General features: G+C 39.3%; 1 protein-coding gene across 8 annotated transcripts in view; it reads left to right on the top strand.

Annotated features, from left to right (window-relative positions):
- Positions 1–17,233, top strand: part of LOC109419733 (PRL-1 phosphatase) — a 207,258-nt gene that overhangs the window by 159,888 nt on the left and 30,137 nt on the right. For all 8 annotated transcript variants that reach the window (XM_062850163.1, XM_029852787.2, XM_062850164.1 and 5 more), the window contains one exon: positions 4,035–4,963. The gene's annotated coding sequence lies outside the window, so the exon portion shown is untranslated. The remainder of the gene's footprint in view (positions 1–4,034; positions 4,964–17,233) is intronic.

Genomic DNA, 17,233 nt, shown 5'->3' with positions numbered 1-17,233 from the left:
AGTTGGTAAATTTTACTGTTGGCGCAGCCGTCGCCATAAATTAGCCCCTGAAATGTTGCTTTATTTTATTTAGCTTTGTCCGCGAACGTACTTCACTTGGCATATCCATACTGCATGCCACTGATGTCCGATCCATTTTGGTGAAAATGAATATGACAGAAAGCTGTTTTTACTGTGCGCAGTGCACTCTCGTTTGGACAGGTGTTTCAGTTCACTCGAACGCTTTGAGCTGTTTATCGATTCTCTCAAGAATCGTGTCCGTCCGTTATGACTTGTGGCAGTTTTGAAATTATTCTTCCCCAGATTCACTTTGATTGCTTGTTGACAAATTTACTACCCCTCGATGTCACCTGAGATGCATATTTTGTACAACCTCAGAAATTAGTTCAGTTGATTTCGTTGGCTGGTTGGTACCTGCTTATTGCCCCAGCACACTTTCGCAAAGAAAGGGATGATCCTTGACCGCCAGAGATTTACGAACTGCGAATGACCGACACGATGTCAACACAAGCCCAGCTGTATAGATGTACAGTCGAGTCTCTTATTAAACGAATTCCTATTAAACGGACTCCTATTAAACGAACTCCTACTAGACAGGGGTGAGCGTTATAGGAGACTAAGAGCTTATGGGATTTCGGCATTTTGAGGGTGTGGCCTATTATCTCGGGTGTGTTAAGAGTTAACGCAATACTTTCTTCGGCAAAGTTTTAGGGCTCGATAAGATCTACCATTTAGAACTTTGGTTCATATGATTAGTTGGCAACTTGGCCGCTAGAGGGTCCATCAACAATTTGGTGCTAAATTGCACTACAGGAACCATATCAGGTTGTCAAGCAAACGTTACGATATGCGACAGCTCAAGACTCTGATAATTTGGAAGGATAGTGTCTTCAGGAAAGTTGTTGAGTACGCCAATAACTTACTGACGATGAGTTGCGAAGTTCGAAATTCCTCCACTGGGCGGCGCTAGTGAGCAAGTAAATTTTTAAAACCTCATATCTCAGAATCCCGATAACTTAGGAAGTTGGTGTCTTTGGCAAAGTTGATCAGTATGACATAAACTTACATAAAAATAAACACTTGTTTCGCAATTCTGCCACTAGGCGGCGTTTACCGTTTTTTTCGTCTTTTTTCGATTTTTTTGGCGGTTTTTCGGCTTGGCAAAACTAGTGTCGCTCCCCCCTATAACTTAGAAAGTTGGTGTCTTCGGAAAAGTTGATCAGAATGACATGAATTTACATATAAATAAACACTTGTTTCAAAATTCTGCCACTAGGAGGCGCTAGTAAACTTGCAAATTTTAAAAATCTCATAGCTCAGAATCCTGATAACTTAGGAAGTTGGTGTTTTCGGCAAAGTTGATCAGTATGACATAAGCTTACATAAAAATAAACACTTGTTTTAAAATTCTGCCACTAGGCGGCGTTTACTGTTTTTTTTTCGTATTTTTTCGACTTTTTGGGGGGTTTTCGGCTCAGCAAAACGAGTATCGCTCCTCCCGATAACTTAGAAAGATGGTGTCTTTGGCAAAGTTGATCAGAATGACATAAACATGCATAAAAATAAACAATTGTTTCGCAATTCTTTATTTTTTTAATTCTTTTAATTCGTCTAGTAGTTTCAGCTGGCATACTCTTAAAAATTCCACGGAGGATTCCTTTCGAGTCCGACTGACATCAAGTTATACAACTAATCAAATATGCATGCTGCCCAGGGGCAGAATTTCAAACCAAGTATCTCATCAACGAAGAATACAGTCTCTCCAAGATTGCAGAATTCTGAGCCTTGAGATTTTCAAAATTTGCGTGATCACTGGTGCCACCTAGAGGCAGAATTCTGACACAAGTGTCCCATTTTGTGCAAGTCTATGTCATACTGATCAACTTTGCCGAAGACACCAACTTTCTAAGTTATCAGGATTCTGAGCTATGAAATTTCTAAAATTTGCATGTTCACTAGCGCCGCCTAGTGGCAGAATTGCGAAACAAGTGTTTTTTTTTTATGTAAGTTTATGTCACTCTGATCAACTTTTCCAAAGACACCAACTTTCTAAGTTACCAGAATTCTGAGCTATAAGATTTCTAAAATTTGCAAGTTCACTAGCGCCTCCTAGTGGCAGAATTGCGGAACAAGTGTTTATTTTTATGTAAGTTTATGTCATACTGATCAACTTTGCCGAAGACACCAACTTTCTTAGTTATCAGGATTTTGAGCTATGAGATTTCTAAAATTTCCATGTTCACTAGTGCCGCCTAGTGGCAGAATTGCGAAACAAGTGTTTATTTTTATGTAAGTTTATGTCATACTGATCAACTTTGCCGAAGACACCAACTTCGTAAGTTATCGGGATTCTGAGATATGAGGTTTTGAAAATTTACTTGCTCACTAGCGCCGCCCAGTGGAGGAATTTCGAACTTCGCAACTCATCGTCAGTAAGTTATTGGCGTTCCCAACAACTTTCCCGAAGACACTATCCTTCCAAATTATCAGGGTCTTGAGCTGTCGCATATCGTAACGTTTGCTTGACAACCTGATATGGTTCCTGTAGTGCAATTTAGCACCAAATTGTTGATGGTCCCTCTAGCGGCCAAATTGCCAACTAATCATATGAACCAAAGTTCTAAATGGTAGATCTTATCAAGCCCTAAAACTTTGCCGAAGAAAGTATTGCGTTAACTCTTAACACACCCGAGATAATAGGCCACACCCCCAAAATGCCGAAATCCCATAAGCTCTTAGTCTCCTATTAAGCGGATTCCTATTGCGCCCCCCGACCAGTGATCTTATAAGAGTCTCGACTGTATGTTAGCGTTAGGCACCCTGATCAGGTTGGCTACTCCGAGAGAATGTCGACTTTTGAATGAAACATTGTCTTTCGTATCGGGTCGTTTAAAATTTCTAATTTCATGATTGAGAAAATCATTGCTGGTCTCGTTCTGCTGATGCCGCTGTCAAGTTAAGCCTCGTTAACGTGCAAGCGTCCAACGTTCGGGTTGCTCGATGATCGTGGGTTATTATTATGGTCGTCCGCAAGATAATACACGGTGTTCTATTTCGGGGTAGATTGCTGTGGCGATGATTGCCGCGAGGGTAAATATTACTTGGTCGGGTGTTTTCATTTCGAGCTCATTTTTGCTCGGATTTTTTTGGCAACAACAAACACCGCGCAGTGACAGGTCAAAAGATGATGGCTTTGTTGCGGACCATTTCGCATTTTTATTTTGTTTGTTATTTTGGCTTCCTCTGTGATGATTTGTATTTCGAGTGGCGAATTTGACCAACAGAATCTTCAAGTTATTTAACAAGAGAATCTAGCAAAATTATTACCCATCTCATGCTCGTTTTGAAACAACAATTACTCTTCAAGAAGATTAGGGTTTCAGTTGTTAGCTAGATAACTGAATATTCATTCAGAATTCGGCTGAGTGCAAATACAAAACAATAATATTTTAAAAGGCAAAATGAACTTTACTTAACATGCATTGCAAACGCCTAAATTTGAGAGAGTTTAAAATATAATGTGATTAGTCTGGACATAGCGTGGGATATTTGTGAGATTTCTCATATCAACTGTGCTTGAGGTAGACTTTCTCATTAGGCATAGCTTATTAGAACTCATTTATTGAAGGCGCAGTTATATGTTATGATTCCATTCTAAACGATAAACATCAACAGATTTCTATCAGAATACGATGTATGCATACTTTAGCTTTGAGGTGACACTTTTGGCTTCGGTCCAACAGATTTTACCGCTCGTCGTTCTCAATCTAATCATAGAGCCGACACATTCTTTGAAAATTTCTAATCTTCTGCGATGCTGTTCCCATTCATTGAGTTTAACGTCGTAACGTTTGGCGTCGCCATCAGCTCGTATTATATTACCGTACATCTTTTCCACTGCAAATATTCCATCGCTCCTCCGGTCTTAATCCCAAGCCAAGACCGAGATTAGCCACCATTCCCTCGCGTTCTTATTCGCAAAAACACATGCACTAACCCCATATTTCATATTTTCTCCCACTCTCTCCTTGCAGCTGTGGCGACTCGTTCCAACCTCTATGGAGTTTCAGCTAGACAGCGCAGAGTACTGCCAGGCACAACACAAATAAACTAGACGCCCCCCGTCGTGGCACGCGCCCCAATCGCCGTCGTCATCGTCCATATCGCACACACATCGTCGTCGTCGAGATCGTCGTTCCCCATCATCGCCAAGTCAAGCCACAACCAAGTCATCGCCGTCAACCGAATTCCCGTCGCCGCCGTCCGTCGCTGTGTGGTTAGAGAAGGGTTTCCGGAGGCCATCGAGAAAGAGGAGTGATCCGTGTGAGGAACCGCGCCGTGTGTGCAGGAAAGATTGCGAGTTGAGCCGTGCCCTACGCGTAAGGAGCTACTAACATCGAGAAAGGATATCCCCGAGAGAAGTCGTCGTCTGTGTTCTGGAGACAAGAAGCAAGCATCAAGAAAGTGGTTGTTAGGACAGAGTCAGTGCGTAGAGTGAAAGGAGTGAAACGTGGGAAAATAGTGGAGTGCAGAATTGACTAGCAGGCGGAGAGAAGAGATCGCCAGTGAAGAGTGTTGTCAAATTTCTTGTGTCAATTTTTGGAACCCTAGCCCCCCTTAAGCTGGAACGGCGAGTTCAGAGCAAATTAAGTTTCTTTACCAAAAGCTAACAAGCGAATCCTGCGACAGAGAATATAAGACAGAAGAAGAACTTAGTGTCAATTTAACCTACTTTCGAGATCTTTTTTCTTTCTGTTGCTTTTCCCGTCTCTTCGAGGAGTGCATACTTTGCTAAAGCTCGTCCACATACTTTCTGGATCTTTTATTTCAACTCGTCGTCACTATCGTCATCATACAATCGACTCGTTTCGACTGAAGGATACTGATACGAAACCAAGCAGCTGGTAATTGCATCCATTGACAACACAACTCGCTAGCAGTTCTGTGACTGAAGAAATTGTGGGTAAGTAAATATTAATGAATCAATTGCAAACCTTTGTAACCTTTGTCATATTCCTGGAAAAGAACACCTGTAACCTTTGTCATATTCCTGGAAAAGAACACCTGGATGAATCTCATAAGGAACTCCTGAAAAATAATCTCATCGAGAAGTCCTAGAAGATTCCCAAAAGAAACTCCTGGAGGATTTTCAGAAGGAACTTCTGAAGAATTTTGAAGAGAACCTGCTAAAGGATTTCCAAGGGGTACTCATCGAGAATTTACATATGGAACTCCTGCACACTTAAAACAGAATGCCGAGATCGGCTGTGCAAATCTCGGTTAAAGTTCATTTGCTGAATCTCGGCTAAACATTTGACGTTTGAAATTTGATGCCAGCGGCACCCATAGGTGCTGCTATAAATAAAGTTGATTTTTTGCTCAAATTTCAGTTTAATTTAGGTTGCCGAGCACTCGGCTGTGCGGATCTCGGCAAAATAATGAAAATTAGCCGAGCTCAACTAAGCGTGTGGGGGATTCCCAGAAGTAATATCTGAATATTTTCAAAAGGATCTGCTGGAGAATTCTTAGAAAGAGCCCCTGGACGATTTCCAGAAGCAACTTTCTGGAGCGTCCCTAGTAGGGGTCGCAGTACCGAGCACTTTTGGTGAGTACCGGTAATTCGGTACTGGGACTTACAGTACCGGTAGTACCGGTAAAATACCGGTACTGGAATTTTTTCACTAAAATGAAAAGTAATCTATTTTGCACATACAATCTGCAATTTACCAGGCATTTTTAAATTTCAGTTTTTAGGGATGTTATAAAATCTAACCAGAACATACTGAATTGAATAAAAAAATGGATACATAAAAATATAAAATAAAAAATATTTGTATGAAACTGTTTTTGGAACTATTGTTAAGCTTCTACGCAGTTTCATAGGCAGTATCTTGATGAGTCTAAAATGAAACAGGAACAGCCTTACATGTACAAAAATCATATAGATAGCTGCTAGACGACAGAAGAAGATTTAACTGATTTTTTCCCTTGATTATGCAAATGAAATATAAAAACTGAAGCAATAACAATTCAATTTGAAGAGTAGGGTATTCTGCTTAGAGGGTTTGAAAAGTCGGTACAAGAAACACCGAAATCTAACAAGTTTTATTCGAAGCTTACAAATCCATTTCCAAATTTAACGTTCACTAAACTGCCGTCCTACGCATCATTGTCCCATGTTATATGGGAATCACATATAACATGGGACAATGATGCGTAGAACGGCAGTAAACCTATCATTGCTATGATATCCTGGATTTGCAGAAAGGTTTTATATATGAAATGTTTGTTTTAAATGTAGTACTTGGTTTTAAAGATTTTGGTTTATTTCAATTGCATATTGGCTATACTAAAGATATTATTTCATCACTTCAGGAAAGATTTCACGGTACCGAAAGTACCGGTACCAAGGGTCAGTCAGTACCGGTATTTCGGTACCAAAAATTGGTCGGTAATACCGGTATTTTCGGTACCGGTACTACCGGTACTACATCCCTAGTCCCTAGAATAAGCTTCTGGGGAAATCCCAAAAATAAAAAATAAACTTTTAGAGAAAACGCAGTAATTCCGAAAACAAAACTAGATGCAATCCAAAAATGGTCTTGGGCGAATCCAAGAACTAAGTTCCAAAAGAAACTCTTGCAGGAATGCCAAAAAAGCACCTGTGTGTTTTCCCGAAAAAAAGAAGTCTTGAAGAAAACGCAGGAGAACTCCAAGAGAAATTCTTGAGAAAGTCCCAGAAGTATTTCCTGAGAGTTTTGGGAGGGGCTTTTTGAAGGCTTTAGGATATTTACACGAATTCCATTTACCCCGAATTCCATTACCCCGAATGATCCATTACCCCGAATGACCCATTTCCCCGAATGGCCCAATATCCGAATTATTTATCCACAAGCCTACACACCTAGAAAAAATCATGTAATTTTAGGTGTCTTGAACCTGACATATATGAGCGTCTTCAAAGACACAAATTTAAAGGTCAAAACATGTAAATTTACGTCTTCCACCAAGACTTATATTTTCTAATCGTCTAACAATCGCTAGAACCGATCTGATGATGAAAAATATAAACGTAAAATATTGTCATACCTGGATTCGAACTCCGGATTTGCTTATTGTGAGTCGCATCTCTTACCTCTCGGCTATTTCACCGAGTTAGAAGGTGGCTGATGAATATGATACTAATTCTACGTTTCTGGTGAAGATTTGTTGACATCTAACGCAACCAACCAGTACTTACATGATGCGCGTAAAATTGAGTCCGATTTGTGATTCAGTCTTAGAAATGTTTACGTTCTTTGACGATTCTGTCTCGTGCAAATTTCAGAATTTTTAAGTGTGTACCTCGAGACCCGCCATGGGTAGTAAATGGTACACTAAGTGTTTCACCACATTTCAACAAAAATTTTCCTTCTTTGAGCATATGATGTTCTTTCTGACCTTACTATCAAAGAACTTTCATTCAAGGACATTCTACTATGCGGCCATCACTTATGTATCCTTCTTCCAAACATAGGCTATTCTTTCTAATAATTAATTTAAGCAATTTGTTGGTGTCGCAAATGTTATTATTTTTATCAGAGATTTTTCCTTCTTTTAATCATAGGCTGTTCTTTCAAGTAATACTGTTATATGTAAGAGGGACATGCTCACATTAGTTTATTTCTTTCATCCATATGATCCGAAACCAATTGTTGAGTAGAAGTTTTTTCCTTCTTTTGGCTATTGCCTGTTCTTTTAATCATACTGGTCAGAGATCTGTTCAAAGGGTCCCAGGAGCATCATATGCTTAGGTTTTCTCCCCGCAAAAATAGGCAGAATAAAGTTTCATCGACCAAGCTAGTTCGTTCCGGGATGAACGTCAGAATTTTCCTTCGTATTGGAAAATACGAAATTTATAATTCGGAAAAAAAATATTCGGGGTAATGGGTCATTCGGGGTAATGGAATCCGGGGTATTGGAATTCGGGGTAATGGAATTCGGGGAAATGTCATAGAGTCCTTTTTGAAGTACCCCAGATGAAACTTCAGCTGAAATCGAAGGCAAACTTTTGAAAGAATTCCAGGACATTTTTTGGAGAAACCTCAGAAGGGAGTTTTGGAAGTTTTCCAATGATTTCTTGTTGAATTTGTCCAGATATTCCTTGCTGAAGTCCTGTGGATATTGCTTGTATGTTTTTTTCCCAGGGCATGCCTCAATAGTTCCTCCAAGCATGAGAGTTTTTAGAAATTTTTCCGTAGATTTTTTGGGACTTGTGTAAAAGACATTCTTGCAAACCTGATACGGAGAATTCTTTAGTAATTATTTCTTCCATTTTATGGTGTTTTTCTCTAGAAATTCCTTTAAAATCTTTCCGGACTTTTTTTTTCGTGAATTCTTTCCGTGATATTCCCATGTTTTTTTTTTTAAATTCATCCAAGGATTTTTCCTGGAATTTTTCCAGGATGTGTTTCTAAAACTTTCCCAGGGGTTATTCGGGCTTTTCTCCAGCGATTGTTGCGTTAATTGTACGATTTTTTTTTTCGAAAATTTTACCAGGGATTTTTGACTAGCCTCTGGAGAAACGCCTTGGAGAGCTTATGCAAGAATGTTTGTTTTTTTTTTCAAGAAATTCTTGGATGAACTTCCATAGGAACTTCTGTAGGAAGCCTTGAAGAAACATGTTGAGTTACTTGACCTGGTGGAATGGAATTTATTGCAAACACTCGAGAAATTGCCAGAGGATTTCCATGCTAAACTCCTGGATAAGCTTCTTGAAAAAACTTGGAAGTTTGAAATAGCTTTTTAGTGCTATTTTTGCTGGAACCCAGACAATTTAACATTAAATATCTTAAGGGTAAATACACATCAGGCTGAATATGAAAGGCTAAAATTATGGAATTGTTATGTTATGTGATTTCAGCCAGGCTGAAATGTGAAAAACCTCCATATTAAAATATGAGTTTGAATACCTTATGACTTAATATCATTCACGAACAGATAAACCGATCATTTGTGTTTGTGCTGTTCGAATCGTCTCTAGGACGGCTGTGTTTATATGTAGAAAACGTTGCGAAAATGAACTAAAAAAGAGAAATATTCTAAACGTACTGGAATTTCTGGAAAGAAATTCAACACGATCGCAATAATGTTTTACGCAACCAATCTAGAGTGTGGTGTCAAATTTTAATTGGCAATACATACAACGTTTATCGGGAAAGCTAATTAATCATGAAACTGTGTCTAGTAAATATGGAGATGTTAACGAAAGTCTGAATCCGAAGAAGCTGAAAACACGTGAGTCTGAACACGATAGGCTGAAACTATGGAATTATAACATGATGCTAAAATCACCAAAAACTGATAGCTGAAAAGGCGGAACATTCTAAAATGCATTAAATGAGTTATAAGATTGGGTTTATTATTACCAATATTACCTCCGGTACTTATTCGTTAAGGCTCGGAAGCCATGTACATTTTTATTCATTATTTATTTATTTATTTATTACTGTAATCCAACTGACTTTTTCAGTCTTATTGAATTATTTTCCCTATATTTTCATATAAAAAAATATTTATCTGAAGTTCTCGCGACTAACTTGAGGTTAGGGATAACAAAACTTTAAAATAAGAGAAGGCATTTTTCGGGTAGACATTGGCAAGAAGAGGATAAACGGAAGGGAGAGGAGTGACACACGAACAAGAAGAACGTAGGCTCATTTTTTAAATTTTGGCCCAGGCATACTCCTCCCTCCCGTTAAAGACTAAGACTTGTCACGAGAGTAATGACGTGTACAAAAATTTACATAAAATGTGGCTGATATTATTTCAATCGGTTACCTCTTTTTATCTAAACAGGATCTTTTCTTTCGAGTTTTATACCTAATGTTTGTTGGCATTATAGTTGCAACATAATTGCAGATTTTCCCATCTTTCAAGCATACGCTATTCCTAAACTGTCATAATTACGTAGCTGCTCAATAAAGCACAGCAGTCTATTCTTAATTACACCAACAAAGCTAGCCTTGAAAATGTTCTTCTCAGGTCATTTTGACAGACCACACATACACACAAAAAAGACGGATAATATATTCTACTTTACCGACCTTGTTGTCGTCCTTTTCATGCTCATGTTACATCTGTCAAAATGACCTGGGAGTTGTCAGTCATTTTGAGGTTAGGTTCGTTGGTGCAATAACGAATGTAGGGTTGGGGTGATCTTTATTTCAGCCTTTTTCAGTTATATCCTTTTGCATTCAATCAACCTATTATAATATCAGTCTAATGGTATGTTAAGTTGTAATGTTGTCAGATTTTTTTTCCTGGGCTGTTCTTTCTAGTTCTGTTATTTAAATACTTTATCATCCCAATCATACTGCTTATAGAGGTTTTCAGTTCACTAGTTCAGCCTTATGTCATTTCAGCATTTGGATATGTTTAGCCTGTCGAGCTTCAGCATTGCATTCAGTTTTCTAAGCTGCCCCTAATATCCGTACCATACGACAAAAGTAGGTATTAGAGAACATTGAGCCTGAAGTTTGCAATTTCTGCTAGTATGTAAGTAAATGAACCGAAATTTTCAAAATTTTCCATAAATTGGAAATCAATAGTTAACAATGACATCTTCTGCAGCTCTCCTTAGATGCTGGATCAATATCCAGAAAATGAATCAAACCCTTATATGAGTGATATCACGCTTCAAAGTCAATTTATTTTTTTCAGTGTGACTGTTATCCGATTACTTATATTTAACCCTCGAGCAGTGGAGTCTTTGACTACTTGCCGTGACGCCGCGCTCACGCTATGTACCACAGGTGTGTATTTTTCATGGTGCGTGTACTCAGTACACGAGGCGACCGCTCCCGGGTTAATAATGAGGCAAAATGACTTAATATTTTTTTCATAAATTCTGTAACTTCTTTGAAAATTTCATTTAGGTAGTTGTCGGTACTCGTGATTTCATGATCATCTCCTGTATTAACTTCAAACGTTACAAATATGCAGTTTTGGGCAGTGTCCTTTCAGCCTTACGTGTTTGAGTATTTCGTAGGTAACTTAAGAATTATAATGAAAAAACTGAAACCATAAAAGACTGAATTTTTAAAAATGCATGGAATGAATGACAAGATTCAGGTATGTCAAGAGGGCAATGAACGTGTGAGTTGGATAATAAACTTGTGTTCACATATAAGAGAGTTTTGAAGTTGATAATTCCAAACAACTGGAGGAACTTTTACAAAAGACTTTTAAAAGGGTACAGTTACAGCCAAAAATTACAACGTTTCAAGATTGCTCTCGAAATATTTTTTTTTTTAGTTTCTTACAAAACCCCCGAAAAGGATTAGAGGGGCCTCTTCTAGTTAATGTATTGCCTCTTTCCGGCTCTACTAGTCGGCCTGTAAGAACTTGTAAATTAAGCACCCATCATGCTTTCATTTTTTACGCTCATAACAATACTTCTGATTTTTGTTATGAAATCGATAAATATTTCTTCAATATTCTGCAATATACGCTAATAGTTTTCAATCAAACTCACAGACGAGGATGGGAACACTCACTTGCAAAGAGTTACATTCACTTGCTGTTTTCTCAGCTCAGAAGCGTGCAATCAAAAAACGATGTATGGACGATTTTTGCCTTGTAGTTTTGTCTAAAAGCCAAATAGAGTAGGGGTCGCCCACGCATACTGAAGTCGTGAGGAGGTGCGAAGGCAACTTTCCACGAGGTGAATGTAATTTACACTCACCTCGTGGAGAGTTGCCTTCACAGCTCTGTCACGACTTTGGGATCCGTGTGCGACCCCTATTTTATTCGGCAAATTTTTAGATAAAACCAGAAGGCTAAGTTCGTCCATACATCGTTTCTCAATTACACGCTTCTGAGCTGAGAAAATACCAGCCCAAGCAGCACCTGCAACATCATCCAAAATGTGGTTTTCTATGCTTTGGTCTAAAAGAGTTGCAATAAAAGCGCACGCAACTTCCATCTTGTCAGTTGAGTTGCATTTAAACTCCGAATATCGTTAAGTTGCAGCTTTGTTTCATAGGAATTACAAATAACATCGTATTTAACATCGATTTATGGAGGCGGAGCTTACATATTCCTCACAAGTGGCAATACAGTCAGCTTGCATTAAATGTGCTATGTAACACACATGAAACATCTTACTCTGGTTTGTTTGTTCAGATTAGGTTCCAAATGTGTTACGGAGAACTTGCGCGTCTTTTCATCTTGACAGCTTTCTAACTTGTGGCAAAGACGGTACAATAAAGTAACGCGTAACTTCAGTAGCTTTTATGGTGCATTGAGCAGCAAATCTTTCTCAGAGCTTCTGTTGTAGTATGTATGGTTCGAGTCTGAATATATTTTTTTCATTTTTTTTTATCATTCCCCCTAGCTCAAGTTGCATAACGATTTAAAATTTGCGCTTTTTGCGTTTCAAAGAAGAAGCAACTGTGTTCTGTTGTCCTTAATTTGAACAGTGAATAAATTGCACTGATCTTGCTGGTACTGGCTTTGAAACAAGTCGTGTTGCTTGGGAGGTGGGTGTAACTCTTTGCAAGTGAGTGTTCCCATCCCTGCTCACAGAAGTCACTACTTACTTCTTTATACATTTGATAGAGCTCGTGATTCATGCTTATGTTACATACCTTTCTCTAATTTGCCACCGAGAATTGTTTGTATCAATTTACACTTGAAAACTCTAAATGCTTTTCGGTCTGCTTCTTTAAAACGCGTCGCGATTAGAAAAGATCACTGGAAAATCAGCCTTGTAAACAAAGCGAGATTCGTTTGCGTTTGAAACCTATGGGTCACCCAGCTATGCGATCCTTCAAATTGGAAGTAGCTTCTATTAGAAGCTACACTTTAATTCTTCAATTTTTCAACAACTAGAAACCCATCCCCATTCAGTATCTTGATCTGCCTTCGTCTCTTTCTGCAACGATGTACTTTGTCTTAATAGAGTTTAAATACAGTATGGCCCATAAACAAATGCGATGTTTTATTCTTTTTTTTTGTTATTTTTGATGCAATATTTATAATGAATTCATTTTTTTAAGATGAAGATATGATGAAGCCACACCTCAAATTTTCAAGAGAACAAATCTAAAGAACCGAATGCCGGTTTACGCTGAAAGGTTGATCGATTGGTTACCCGCTGATAATCGATCAACTTTTCGGCAAAAATCGAGTTCCGGTTGTTTAGATTTGTGCTCTTGAACATTTGAGGTGTGGCTTCGTCCTTAAGATAAGGATACAGTAAGGAGGGGATTATCATACAAAATATCTTACATCTGTTTCAAAATATTTATTGGTTACGTATAATTATGCAATGATTTTTTCATAATGCAACCCATTTGAGTTGCATAATGTTCATAATGCAACTCAAATGAGTTGCATTATGAACATTATACAACTATTTTTCATTATGCAACTCATTTTAGTTGCATATTGAACCAGTTCGGAAAAATTGGCCATTATGATACTAAAATGAGTTATATAAAATAGAAATTACGATACTGAATTGCATAAAAAATTTTAAACACTTGGAAATCATGCAGATATACAGGAGGTGACCAAAATGTTTGGCAACTTTTTATTCGCTCACAAAAAAAAGTTCAACATGCTGTAACTTTTCATAGAGTGCATAAAAAATTTCAAATTTTGATTGTTTGTCATGCTATTATATGTATCAAGTATCAGAAGGCCGGCTCCAGAGGCACGTTATTCTCCATTTGGGACATTTGTGCCATCGCCAAAATAACAGCCTATTTCATCATCTACCTGAGGGAAAAGGAAGGAAAAAGGATTTGGATGGGGATAGGGACAGGTAGGGAAATAGGAAAAATACCCTGGAAGAGGGTACTAACGCACAAGCGTACCACAATGGGTTTAAACAGCGCCCTGAAAAGGGCACTGTAATAACGCATAAAGCGAAAGAGAGCCTATAGCTCTTTACCACAGCGGGTTAAGAACAACAGAATATCCTGAAAATTAAGGTTTCTGAAGTCAGTTTCACTTTATAAGTGTTTACCGAATACTCGGAAACGCAGTTGCGCGAAAACTGGACAGTTACATATCAAATGATACGAAGTTCCATAATCGGATTCACAGCTAGCACAGGCAAATGAATCAGCTTGCTGAATATTCGCCATGTGATAGCTGAGTCGGCAGTGGCCAGTCAATGCTTTGACCAACATGCTGCAATTCTGCTTAGACAGATTAGTTAGATACTTCGCCACCCGTAGAGATGGCTCAGCACTATACAATTTGGTTTGACGACATGACTCCAAACTATTCCAATATTGTCTGTGTTGAGTGACAGCCCAGGTGTGAATCTGAAGCTTAATCCAACACTTCGATATCGGAATAGCTGGCTCAGGGCCAATGAAGTCATGTGATGCTCCAGTGCGAGCTAACTCATCAGCCAATTCATTTCCAGCGATGGAAGAATGACCAGGTACCCATAGAAGGTGAACAGCGTTTGCTGAATTCAGCTCTTCGATTTGAGTTCGACAAGCGATAACTATCTTCGACCTGGAGTTGGCCGAAGCAAGCGCTTCAATAGCAGCCTGGCTATCTGAACAGAAGTATATTACTTTGCCCATTACGTGCTGCTGAAGTGCTGATTGCACTCCGCACATAAGAGCAAAGATTTCGGCCTGAAAAACGGTGCAGTGTCTACCAAGTGAGTAAGACTGATACAGCCTTAGCTCACGAGAATAAACACCAGCACCTGCTCGACCTTCGAGAAGGGAGCCATCAGTGTAACATACGATGCCGTCTGAAATACTTCTTTCCAAATATCCAGATGTCCACTCTTCCCGGGAAGGGAATTTCGTGGAAAATGTCTTATACGGAAAATTACAAGCAATTGTAAGATCACTTGGAGCAAGAACAATTTTGTCCCAATTCACCAAAAGTGAAAACAACGAGGTGTGTATTGATGTGCGGTTCACAGGAGTTTCCTCTAGTAGACCGAGTACCCGTAGACGGTAAGTGCAAGAAAGTGCTTCTTGTTTGAGATGAATGTGTAGTGGGGCAACGTCAAAGAGAATGGCCTAATTTTGATTGGACCGTTCTCACTTCGCCCTTTTGCCACCACACAAGACATCCATAAGCCAATATTGGCCGAACCACAGTTGTGTAAATCCATTTGATATACTTGGGTTTTAGACCCCAAGTTGTACCAAAAGTACGCCGGCATTGCCCGAAGGCCATACAAGCTTTCTTGATTCTGAACTCAATGTGAGGTGTCCAGGAAAGCTTGGAATCAAGAATGACTCCAACGTACTTTACCTGTTCAGTCACATCGATTTCAGAATCAAAGAGACGCAAAGGTCGAACGCCATTACGGTTTCGCCTTTCCGTGAAAAGAACAATAGATGTTTTACTCGGATTAACCGAAAGGCCATATTGGCGACACCAACCCTCAACTACCTGAAGGGCGTTTTGCATCAGGTCGAAAAGGGTGCTGATGCACATACCAACTAACAATGTTAGGTAGTCGTCGGCAAAACCATAAGTAGGAAAACCGCTATTATTGAGTTGCCTCAATAGCGTATCTGCTACGAGATTCCACAAAAGCGGTGATAAGACTCCCCCTTGGGGGCATCCACAAACACTCAATTTCCTAATCCCTGCTAGACGCAATGTCGAGATGAGATATCGGTTTTTGAGCATTTGGTGAATCCAATTGGAAATCATTGGAGATATACCATGACTCCGTGCGGCTTCCAATATAGCATCGATAGGCACGTTGTCAAAGGCACCCTCGAAATCTAAGAAAACACCCAAACAAGATTGCTTTTGAGCGAATGCTTTCTCGATATCGTAAACAACCTTGTGTAAAAGAGTTACAGTGGACTTACCAGATTGGTAGGCATGTTGGTTCACATGAAGAGGCACGTTGGCCAGATGAACATCACGGATGTGATGATCCACAATGCGTTCTAAGCATTTCAGAAGAAAAGAGGTCAAACTGATAGGTCTGAAACTCTTTGCTTCTTCATACGACGCACGACCCACTTTCGGAATAAACTTTACAGTAATATCCCTCCAGGATTTGGGAATATACCCTGTAGCAAAACTGCAAACAAGTAGTTTTTTCAAATGTTTGAAATAATCAAATCCCTTCTGAAGCAAAATAGGATAAATCCCATCTGCCTCAGGAGATTTGAAAGGAGCAAAGCTATTAAGAGCCCACTCAATCGATTCTATAGTTACAATACTCCGAGCCGAAGCTAAAGAATCATAACTACAAGAAAAGACATCAGGATCATCCGAAGATGTAATATCGGATCGTTCAGCAGACCGGAGAGCTTTCCTGTAGGCCTTGCGAGCCGACCTGAAAGCCTCCGAACCAGCCGAACGTCGTCTGTTCCAACTCTTTCTACATTGTTTCCTGATTTTCGCCAGATCAGAGTTCCACCAAGGGGTTCCTCTTGTGATCTTCACAGACCGTAGAGGGCATGCTTCTTCAAAAGCTTCCATGATGAACGTCGTTGTAGTATCAACGGCATCATCTAAATCACTTGGAGTGTCAATGGATGGTGAATATCCATGAAATTTGGCTGCAACCAAATCAGTATAAAGATCCCAGTTTGTTGACCGAGGATTCCTGAAACGCAATGTTTGCGAAGTAACATTTAAATGTTCAAAAAATATATAGCGATGGTCAGATAAAGATTCTTCATCTGAAACATGCCAATTGGTCAGCTCGTGACTAATTCTGCTAGAGCTAAGTGTTATATCTAACACTTCCTCTCTAGCAGATACCATGAAGGTTGGGCGGTTGCCTATGTTAAGTAATGCAAGATCTGTACTACTTAAGTACTCCATCAAACTGGAGCCTCTCAAGTTAATGTCTGAGCTGCCCCAGATGATATGGTGAGCATTAGCATCACTGCCAACAATTAGCGGAAGGCCTTTTGAAGTGCAGTATGCGATGACTTGTTTGAAAGCATCCGTAGAGGATGGTTCATCATGCGGTAAATACACAGAACAATAGACGTATTTCCTGTTGAGGTTTCCAACAGATACATCAATTGTGATAGCACATACATCTCTGGTGGTTAGTTCAGAGATGAGCGTAGCAACTATTGCGTTGTTGACAAGCACACAGGCTCGAGGCATGACACGCGAGTTTGCCATTTCATGTTTACTGAAAGTGGCAAACACCGGGTTCACAAGGTTTCCTAGATAGAAATTTCCCTTACGAAAGTAAGGTTCTTGTACCAAGGCCACTTGGGCT

Source organism: Aedes albopictus, chromosome 2 (assembly GCF_035046485.1).
Source record: "Aedes albopictus strain Foshan chromosome 2, AalbF5, whole genome shotgun sequence".
Lineage (NCBI taxonomy): Eukaryota > Metazoa > Arthropoda > Insecta > Diptera > Culicidae > Aedes > Aedes albopictus.
Note: the sequence above shows the minus strand (reverse complement) of the source record. Positions and strands in the feature narration are given on the sequence as shown.